Raw genomic sequence first — 12,369 nt, 5'->3', positions numbered from 1 at the left:
ATTGATTAAAACATCAAAACAAAGATCAGTGCCTATTTACAGGCTAACGTCCATATCGGTTAGACGCAACCGATATGGCCACTACCATGTCAATAAGCACAGAATGGTTTAAATTACTGTAATTTGGTTGAAACATCCTTCCAATAAGTCTGTCTATTGATTAGAAACATCAAAACAAAGATCTGTGGCTTTTTACAGGCTAACATCCATATCGGTTAAAAGCAACCGATATGGCCACTCCCATGAGGATAAGCTCAGAATGATTTCAATGACTGTAGTTTGGCTGAAACAACCTTCCCAGAAGTCTGTCTATTGATTAAAAACATCAAAACAAAGATCAGTGCCTATTTACAGGCTAACGTCCATATCGGTTAGATGCAACCGATATGGCCATGGCCACTGCTGGGTCAATAAGCTCAGAATGATTTCAATGAACGTAATTTGGCTGAAACATCCTTCCAAGATGTCTTCCTTTTGATTAAGAACATCAAAACAAAGATCTGTGCCTTTTTACAGGGAAATGTCCATATCGGTTAGACGCAACCGATATGGCCACTACCATGTCAATAAGCACAGAATGGTTTTAATTACTGTAGTTTGGCTGAAACAACCTTCCCAGAAGTCTGTCTATTGATTAAAAACATCAAAACAAAGATCAGTGCCTTTTTACAGGGAAATGTCCATATCGGTTAGATGCAACCGATATGGCCACTACCATGTCAATAAGCACAGAATGGTTTTAATTACTGTAATTTGGCTGAAACATCCTTCCAATAAGTCTGTTTATTGATTAGAAACATCAAAACAAAGATCTGTGCCTTTTTACAGGCTAACGTCCATATCGGTTATAAGCAACCGATATGGCCACTCCCATGAGGAAAAGCTCAGAATGATTTCAATGACTGTAGTTTGGCTGAAACAACCTTCCCAGAAGTCTGTCTATTGATTAAAAACATCAAAACAAAGATCAGTGCCTATTTACAGGCTAACGTCCATATCGGTTAGATGCATAGAATGATTTCAATGAACGTAATTTGGCTGAAACAACCTTCCCAGAAGTCTGTCTATTGATTAAAAACATCAAAACAAAGATCAGTGCCTATTTACAGGCTAACGTTCATATCGGTTAGATGCAACCGATATGGCCACTGCCATGTCAATAAGCTAAGAATGATTTCAATGAACGTAATATGGCTGAAACATCCTTCCAAGATGTCTTCCTTTTGATTAAGAACATCAAAACAAAGATCTGTGCCTTTTTACAGGGAAATGTCCATATCGGTTAGACGCAACCGATATGGCCACTACCATGTCAATAAGCACAGAATGGTTTTAATTACTGTAATTTGGCTGAAACATCCTTCGAAGAAGTCTGTCTATTGATTAGAAACATCAAAACAAAGATCAGTGCCTTTTTACAGGGTAACGTCCATATCGGTTATACACAACCGATATGGCCACTCCCATGTCAATAAGCTCAGAATGAATTCAATGACTGTAGTTTGGCTGAAATAACCTTCCAAGAAGTCTGTTTATTGATTAAAAAATCAAAACAAAGTTTTGTGTCTTTTAATAGGGAAATGTCCAAGTCGGTTATAAGCAACCGATATGGCCACTCCCATGAGGATAAGCTCAGAATGATTTCAATGATTGTAGTTTGGCTGAAACAACCTTCCCAGAAGTCTGTCTATTGATTAAAAACATCAAAACAAAGATCAGTGCCTATTTACAGGCTAACGTCCATATCGGTTAGACGCAACCGATATGGCCACTACCATGTCAATAAGCACAGAATGGTTTTAATTACTGTAATTTGGTTGAAACATCCTTCCAATAAGTCTGTCTATTGATTAGAAACATCAAAACAAAGATCTGTGGCTTTTTACAGGCTAACATCCATATCGGTTAAAAGCAACCGATATGGCCACTCCCATGAGGATAAGCTCAGAATGATTTCAATGACTGTAGTTTGGCTGAAACAACCTTCCCAGAAGTCTGTCTATTGATTAAAAACATCAAAACAAAGATCAGTGCCTTTTTACAGGCTAACGTCCATATCGGTTAGATGCAACCGATATGGCCACTGCCATGTCAATAAGCTCAGAATGATTTCAATGAACGTAATTTGGCTGAAACATCCTTCCAAGATGTCTTCCTTTTGATTAAGAACATCAAAACAAAGATCTGTGCCTTTTTACAGGCTAACGTCCATATCGGTTAGATGCAACCGATATGGCCACTGCCATGTCAATAAGCTCAGAATGATTTCAATGAACGTAATTTGGCTAAAACATCCTTCCAAGATGTCTTCCTTTTGATTAAGAACATCAAAACAAAGATCTGTGCCTTTTTACAGGGAAATGTCCATATCGGTTAGATGCAACCGATATGGCCACTACCATGTCAATAAGCACAGAATGGTTTTAATTACTGTAATTTGGCTGAAACATCCTTCCAATAAGTCTGTTTATTGATTAGAAACATCAAAACAAAGATCTGTGCCTTTTTACAGGCTAACGTCCATATCGGTTATAAGCAACCGATATGGCCACTCCCATGTCAATAAGCTCAGAATGATTTCAATGACTGTAGTTTGGCTGAAACAACCTTCCCAGAAGTCTGTCTATTGATTAAAAACATCAAAACAAAGATCAGTGCCTATTTACAGGCTAACGTCCATATCGGTTAGACGCAACCGATATGGCCACTACCATGTCAATAAGCACAGAATGATTTCAATTACTGTAATTTGGCTGAAACATCCTTCCAAGAAGTCTGTCTATTGATTAGAAACATCAAAACAAAGATCAATGCCTTTTTACAGGGTAACGTCCATATCGGTTATACGCAACCGATATGGCCACTCCCATGTCAATAAGCTCAGAATGATTTCAATGACTGTAGTTTGGCTGAAAAAACCTTCCAAGAAGTCTGTCTATTGATTAAAAACATCAAAACAAAGATCAGTGCCTTTTTACAGGCTAACGTCCATATCGGTTAGATGCAACCGATATGGCCACTGCCATGTCAATAAGCTCAGAATGATTTCAATGAACGTAATTTGGCTGAAACATCCTTCCAAGATGTCTTCCTTTTGATTAAGAACATCAAAACAAAGATCTGTGCCTTTTTACAGGGAAATGTCCATATCGGTTAGACGCAACCGATATGGCCACTACCATGTCAATAAGCACAGAATGGTTTTAATTACTGTAATTTGGCTGAAACATCCTTCCAAGAAGTCTGTCTATTGATTAGAAACATCAAAACAAAGATCTGTGCCTTTTTACAGGCTAACGTCCATATCGGTTATAAGCAACCGATATGGCCACTCCCATGAGGATAAGCTCAGAATGATTTCAATGACTGTAGTTTGGCTGAAACAACCTTCCCAGAAGTCTGTCTATTGATTAAAAACATCAAAACAAAGATCAGTGCCTATTTACAGGCTAACGTCCATATCGGTTAGATGCAACCGATATGGCCACTGCCATGTCAATAAGCTCAGAATGATTTCAATGAACGTAATTTGGCTGAAACATCCTTCCAAGATGTCTTCCTTTTGATTAAGAACATCAAAACAAAGATCTGTGCCTTTTTACAGGGAAATGTCCATATCGGTTAGACGCAACCGATATGGCCACTACCATGTCAATAAGCACAGAATGGTTTTAATTACTGTAATTTGGCTGAAACATCCTTCCAAGAAGTCTGTCTATTGATTAGAAACATCAAAACAAAGATCAATGCCTTTTTACAGGGTAACGTCCATATCGGTTATACGCAACCGATATGGCCACTCCCATGTCAATAAACTCAGAATGATTTCAATGACTGTAGTTTGGCTGAAAAAACCTTCCAAGAAGTCTGTCTATTGATTAAAAACATTAAAACAAAGATCAGTACCTTTTTACAGGATAACGTCAATATAGGTTAGATGCAACCGATATGGCCACTGCCATGTCAATAAGCTCAGAATGACTTCAATGAACGTAATTTGGCGGAAACATCCTTCCAAGATGTCTTCCTTTTGATTAAGAACATCAAAACAAAGATCTGTGCCTATTTACAGGCTAACGTCCATATCGGTTAGATGCAACCGATATGGCCACTGCCATGTCAATAAGCTCAGAATGATTTCAATGAACGTAATTTGGCTAAAACATCCTTCCAAGATGTCTTCCTTTTGATTAAGAACATCAAAACAAAGATCTGTGCCTTTTTACAGGGAAATGTCCATATCGGTTAGACGCAACCGATATGGCCACTACCATGTCAATAAGCACAGAATGGTTTTAATTACTGTAATTTGGCTGAAACATCCTTCCAAGAAGTCTGTCTATTGATTAGAAACATCAAAACAAAGATCTGTGCCTTTTTACAGGCTAACGTCCATATCGGTTATACGCAACCGATATGGCCACTCCATGTCAATAAGCTCAGAATGATTTCAATGACTGTAGTTTGGCTGAAACAACCTTCCAAGAAGTCTGTCTATTGATTAAAAACATCAAAACAAAGATCAGTGCCTATTTACAGGCTAACGTCCATATCGGTTAGATGCATAGAATGATTTCAATGAACGTAATTTGGCTGAAACAACCTTCCCAGAAGTCTGTCTATTGATTAAAAACATCAAAACAAAGATCAGTGCCTTTTTACAGGCTAACGTCCATATCGGTTAGATGCAACCGATATGGCCACTGCCATGTCAATAAGCTCAGAATGATTTCAATGAACGTAATTTGGCTGAAACATCCTTCCAAGATGTCTTCCTTTTGATTAAGAACATCAAAACAAAGATCTGTGCCTTTTTACAGGGAAATGTCCATATCGGTTAGACACAACCGATATGGCCACTACCATGTCAATAAGCACAGAATGGTTTTAATTACTGTAATTTGGCTGAAACATCCTTCGAAGAAGTCTGTCTATTGATTAGAAACATCAAAACAAAGATCAGTGCCTTTTTACAGGGTAACGTCCATATCGGTTATACGCAACCGATATGGCCACTCCCATGTCAATAAGCTCAGAATGAATTCAATGACTGTAGTTTGGCTGAAATAACCTTCCAAGAAGTCTGTTTATTGATTAAAAACATCAAAACAAAGTTTTGTGTCTTTTAATAGGGAAATGTCCAAGTCGGTTATAAGCAACCGATATGGCCACTCCCATGAGGATAAGCTCAGAATGATTTCAATGACTGTAGTTTGGCTGAAACAACCTTCCCAGAAGTCTGTCTATTGATTAAAAACATCAAAACAAAGATCAGTGCCTATTTACAGGCTAACGTCCATATCGGTTAGACGCAACCGATATGGCCACTACCATGTCAATAAGCACAGAATGGTTTTAATTACTGTAGTTTGGCTGAAACAACCTTCCCAGAAGTCTGTCTATTGATTAAAAACATCAAAACAAAGATCTGTGCCTTTTTACAGGGAAATGTCCATATCGGTTAGATGCAACCGATATGGCCACTACCATGTCAATAAGCACAGAATGGTTTTAATTACTGTAATTTGGCTGAAACATCCTTCCAATAAGTCTGTTTATTGATTAGAAACATCAAAACAAAGATCTGTGCCTTTTTACAGGCTAACGTCCATATCGGTTATAAGCAACCGATATGGCCACTCCCATGTCAATAAGCTCAGAATGATTTCAATGACTGTAGTTTGGCTGAAACAACCTTCCCAGAAGTCTGTCTATTGATTAAAAACATCAAAACAAAGATCAGTGCCTATTTACAGGCTAACGTCCATATCGGTTAGATGCATAGAATGATTTCAATGAACGTAATTTGGCTGAAACAACCTTCCCAGAAGTCTGTCTATTGATTAAAAACATCAAAACAAAGATCAGTGCCTATTTACAGGCTAACGTTCATATCGGTTAGATGCAACCGATATGGCCACTGCCATGTCAATAAGCTCAGAATGATTTCAATGAACGTAATTTGGCTGAAACATCCTTCCAAGAAGTCTCCTTTTGATTAAGAAACATCAAAACAAAGATCTGTGCCTTTTTACAGGGAAATGTCCATATCGGTTAGACGCAACCGATATGGCCACTACCATGTCAATAAGCTCAGAATGATTTCAATGACTGTAGTTTGGCTGAAACAACCTTCCAAGAAGTCTGTCTATTGATTAAAAACATCAAAACAAAGATCAGTGCCTATTTACAGGCTAACGTCCATATCGGTTAGATGCAACCGATATGGCCACTGCCATGTCAATAAGCTCAGAATGATTTCAATGAACGTAATTTGGCTGAAACATCCTTCCAAGATGTCTTCCTTTTGATTAAGAACATCAAAACAAAGATCTGTGCCTTTTTACAGGGAAATGTCCATATCGGTTAGACGCAACCGATATGGCCACTACCATGTCAATAAGCACAGAATGGTTTTAATTACTGTAATTTGGCTGAAACATCCTTCCAAGAAGTCTGTCTATTGATTAGAAACATCAAAACAAAGATCTGTGCCTTTTTACAGGCTAACGTCCATATCGGTTATAAGCAACCGATATGGCCACTCCCATGTCAATAAGCTCAGAATGATTTCAATGACTGTAGTTTGGCTGAAACAACCTTCCCAGAAGTCTGTCTATTGATTAAAAACATCAAAACAAAGATCAGTGCCTATTTACAGGCTAACGTCCATATCGGTTAGATGCAACCGATATGGCCACTCCCATGTCAATAAGCTCAGAATGAATTCAATGACTGTAGTTTGGCTGAAATAACCTTCCAAGAAGTCTGTTTATTGATTAAAAACATCAAAACAAAGTTTTGTGTCTTTTAATAGGGAAATGTCCAAGTCGGTTATAAGCAACCGATATGGCCACTCCCATGAGGATAAGCTCAGAATGATTTCAATGACTGTAGTTTGGCTGAAACAACCTTCCCAGAAGTCTGTCTATTGATTAAAAACATCAAAACAAAGATCAGTGCCTATTTACAGGCTAACGTCCATATCGGTTAGATGCAACCAATATGGCCACTGCCATGTCAATAAGCTCAGAATGATTTCAATGAACGTAATTTGGCTGAAACATCCTTCCAAGATGTCTTCCTTTTGATTAAGAACATCAAAACAAAGATCTGTGCCTTTTTACAGGGAAATGTCCATATCGGTTAGACGCAACCGATATGGCCACTACCATGTCAATAAGCACAGAATGGTTTTAATTACTGTAATTTGGCTGAAACATCCTTCCAAGAAGTCGGTCTATTGATTAGAAACATCAAAACAAAGATCAATGCCTTTTTACAGGGTAACGTCCATATCGGTTATACGCAACCGATATGGCCACTCCCATGTCAATAAACTCAGAATGATTTCAATGACTGTAGTTTGGCTGAAAAAACCTTCCAAGAAGTCTGTCTATTGATTAAAAACATTAAAACAAAGATCAGTACCTTTTTACAGGATAACGTCAATATAGGTTAGATGCAACCGATATGGCCACTGCCATGTCAATAAGCTCAGAATGACTTGAATGAACGTAACTTGGCGGAAACATCCTTCCAAGATGTCTTCCTTTTGATTAAGAACATCAAAACAAAGATCTGTGCCTTTTTACAGGCTAACGTCCATATCGGTTAGATGCAACCGATATGGCCACTGCCATGTCAATAAGCTCAGAATGATTTCAATGAACGTAATTTGGCTAAAACATCCTTCCAAGATGTCTTCCTTTTGATTAAGAACATCAAAACAAAGATCTGTGCCTTTTTACAGGGAAATGTCCATATCGGTTAGACGCAACCGATATGGCCACTACCATGTCAATAAGCACAGAATGGTTTTAATTACTGTAATTTGGCTGAAACATCCTTCCAATAAGTCTGTTTATTGATTAGAAACATCAAAACAAAGATCTGTGCCTTTTTACAGGCTAACGTCCATATCGGTTATAGGCAACCGATATGGCCACTCCCATGAGGATAAGCTCGGAATGATTTCAATGACTGTAGTTTGGCTGAAACAACCTTCCCAGAAGTCTGTCTATTGATTAAAAACATCAAAACAAAGATCAGTGCCTATTTACAGGCTAACGTCCATATCGGTTAGATACATAGAATGATTTCAATGAACGTAATTTGGCTGAAACATCCTTCCAAGATGTCTTCCTTTTGATTAAGAACATCAAAACAAAGATCTGTCCCTTTTTACAGGGATATTGTCCATATCGGCAAGACGCAACCGATATGGCCCACCACCATGTCAATAAGCACAGAATGGTTTTAATTACTGTAATTTGGCTGAAACATCCTTCCAAGAAGTCTGTCTATTGATTAGAAACATCGAAACAAAGATCTGTGCCTTCTTACAGGCTAACGTCCATATCGGTTATAAGAAACCAATATGGCCACTCCCATGAGGATAAGCTCAGAATGATTTCAATGACTGTAGTTTGGCTGAAACAAACTTCCCAGAAGTCTGTCTATTGATTAAAAACATCAAAACAAAGATCAGTGCCTATTTACAGGCTAACGTCCATATCGGTTAGATGCATAGAATGATTTCAATGAACGTAATTTGGCTGAAACAACCTTCCCAGAAGTCTGTCTATTGATTAGAAACATCGAAACAAAGATCTGTGCCTTCTTACAGGCTAACGTCCATATCGGTTATAAGAAACCAATATGGCCACTCCCATGAGGATAAGCTCAGAATGATTTCAATGACTGTAGTTTGGCTGAAACAACCTTTCCAGAAGTCTGTCTATTGATTAAAATCATCAAAACAAAGATCTGTGCCTTTCTACAGGGAAATGTCCTACAATGTTAATGAGCTCAGAATGGTTTTAATTACTATAGTTTGGCTGAAAGAACCTTCCAAGAAGTCTTTCTCTTGATTAAAAACATCAAAACAAAGATCTGTACCTTTTTTAAGTGGAACGTCCATATCGATTAGACGCAACCGATTAAGGCCACTACCATGTCAATAACCACAGAATGGTTTTAATGACTGTAATTTGGCAGAAACATCCTTCCAAGAAGTCTGTCTATTGATTAAAAACATCATAACAAAGTTTTGTGTCTTTTTTCTACCCCCCCCCCCCCCCCTGGGGATACAAAAGTCAAAAAAGCTTGGGGCTAATAGGGTTTAAAAACATTAAAGCAAAGGTGTGTGTCTTTTTATAGGGAAATGTCCAAGTCGGTGAGAAGCAATCAGTAGTGAGACTATCATGGCCACTACCATGTCAATAAGCTCAGAACGTTTCAATGAACGTAATTTGGCTGAAACATCCGTCCAAGATGTCTTCCTTTTGATTGCGAACATCAAAACAAAGATCAGTACCTTTTTACAGGCTAACGTCAATATAGGTTAGATGCAACCGATATGGCCACTGCCATGTCAATAAGCTCAGAATGAAGAAGAAAGATCTTTGCATTTTTACAGGGAAATGTCCATATCGGTTAGACGCAACCAATATTGCCACTACCATGCCAATAAGCACAGAATACTTTTAATTACTGTAATTTGGCTGAAACATCCTTCCAAAAAGTCTTTCTATTGATTAGAAACATTAAAACAAAGATCAGTACCTTTTTACAGGCTAACGTCAATATAGGTTAGATGCAACCGATATGGCCACTGCCATGTCAATAAGCTCAGAATGACTTCAATGAACGTAATTTGGCGGAAACATCCTTCCAAGATGTCTTCCTTTTGATTAAGAACATCAAAACAAAGATCTGTGCCTTTTTACAGGGAAATGTCCATATCGGTTAGACGCAACCGATATGCCCACTACAATGTTAATGAGCTCAGAATGATTTCAATGACTGTAGTTTGGCTGAAATATCCTTCCAATAAGTCTGTCTATTGATTAAAAACATCAAAACAAAGATCTGTGCATTTTTACAGGCTAACTTCTATATCGGTTAGATGCAACTGATATGGCCACTACCATGTCAATAAGCACAGAATGGTTTTAATTACTGTAATTTGGCTGAAACATCCTTCCAAGAAGTCTGTCTATTGATTAGAAACATCAAAACACAGATCTGTGCCTTTTTACAGGCTAACGTCAATATAGGTTAGATGCAACCGATATGGCCACTGCCATGTCAATAAGCTCAGAATGACTTCAATGAACGTAACTTGGCGGAAACATCCTTCCAAGATGTCTTCCTTTTGATTAAGAGCATCAAAACAAAGATCTGTGCCTTTTTAGAGGGAAATGTCCATATTGGTTACACGCAACCGATATGCCCACTACAATGTTAATGAGCTCAGAATGATTTCAATGACTGTAGTTTGGCTGAAATATCCTTCCAATAAGTCTGTCTATTGATTAACAACATCAAAACAAAGATCTGTGCATTTTTACAGGCTAACGTTCATATCGGTTATACGCAACCGATATGGCCACTGCCATGTCAATAAGCTCAGAATGAAGAAGAAAGATCTTTGCATTTTTACAGGGAAATGTCCATATCGGTTAGACGCAACCAATATTGCCACTACCATGCCAATAAGCACAGAATACTTTTAATTACTGTAATTTGGCTGAAACATCCTTCCAAAAAGTCTTTCTATTGATTAGAAACATTAAAACAAAGATCAGTACCTTTTTACAGGCTAACGTCAATATAGGTTAGATGCAACCGATATGGCCACTGCCATGTCAATAAGCTCAGAATGACTTCAATGAACGTAATTTGGCGGAAACATCCTTCCAAGATGTCTTCCTTTTGATTAAGAACATCAAAACAAAGATCTGTGCCTTTTTACAGGGAAATGTCCATATTGGTTACACGCAACCGATATGCCCACTACAATGTTAATGAGCTCAGAATGATTTCAATAACTGTAGTTTGGCTGAAATATCCTTCCAATAAGTCTGTCTATTGATTAAAAACATCAAAACAAAGATCTGTGCATTTTTACAGGCTAACGTTCATATCGGTTATACGCAACCGATATGGCCACTCCCATGAGGATAAGCTCAGAATAATTTCAATGACTGTAGTTTGGCTGAAACAACCTTCTTCCAAGATGTCTGTCTATTGATTAAAAACATCAAAACAAAGATCAGTGCCTTTTTACAGGCTAACTTCTATATCGGTTAGATGCAACTGAAATGGCCACTGCCATGTCAATAAGCACAGAATGGTTTTAATTACTGTAATTTGGCTGAAACATCCTTCCAAGAAGTCTGTCTATTGATTAGAAACATCAAAACACAGATCTGTGCCTTTTTACAGGCTAACGTCAATATAGGTTAGATGCAACCGATATGGCCACTGCCATGTCAATAAGCTCAGAATGACTTCAATGAACGTAATTTGGCGGAAACATCCTTCCAAGATGTCTTCCTTTTGATTAAGAACATCAAAACAAAGATCTGTGCCTTTTTACAGGGAAATGTCCATATTGGTTACACGCAACCGATATGCCCACTACAATGTTAATGAGCTCAGAATGATTTCAATGACTGTAGTTTGGCTGAAATATCCTTCCAATAAGTCTGTCTATTGATTAACAACATCAAAACAAAGATCTGTGCCTTTTTACAGGCTAACGTCCATATCGGTTATACGCAACCGATATGGCCACTCCAATGTCAATAAACTCAGAATGATTTCAATGACTGTAGTTTGGCTGAAAAAACCTTCCAAGAAGTCTGTCTATTGATTAAAAACATTAAAACAAAGATCAGTACCTTTTTACAGGCTAACGTCAATATAGGTTAGATGCAACCGATATGGCCACTGCCATGTCAATAAGCTCAGAATGACTTCAATGAACGTAATTTGGCGGAAACATCCTTCCAAGATGTCTTCCTTTTGATTAAGAACATCAAAACAAAGATCTGTGCCTTTTTACAGGGAAATGTCCATATCGGTTAGACGCAACCGATATGGCCACTACAATGTTAATGAGCTCAGAATGATTTCAATGACTGTAGTTTGGCTGAAATATCCTTCCAATAAGTCTGTCTATTGATTAACAACATCAAAACAAAGATCTGTGCATTTTTACAGGCTAACGTTCATATCGGTTATACGCAACCGATATGGCCACTCCCATGAGGATAAGCTCAGAATAATTTCAATGACTGTAGTTTGGCTGAAACAACCTTCTTCCAAGATGTCTGTCTATTGATTAAAAACATCAAAACAAAGATCAGTGCCTTTTTACAGGCTAACTTCTATATCGGTTAGATGCAACCGATATGGCCACTACCATGTCAATAAGCACAGAATGGTTTTAATTACTGTAATTTGGCTGAAACATCCTTCGAAGAAGTCTGTCTATTGATTAGAAACATCAAAACAAAGATCAGTGCCTTTTTACAGGGTAACGTCCATATCGGTTATACGCAACCGATATGGCCACTC

The sequence above is a fragment of the Clytia hemisphaerica genome, unplaced genomic scaffold (genome assembly GCF_902728285.1).
Source record: "Clytia hemisphaerica strain Z4C2 unplaced genomic scaffold, Clytia hemisphaerica genome assembly, whole genome shotgun sequence".
Taxonomy (NCBI): Eukaryota; Metazoa; Cnidaria; class Hydrozoa; order Leptothecata; family Clytiidae; genus Clytia; species Clytia hemisphaerica.
This window is presented reverse-complemented; position numbering follows the sequence as displayed.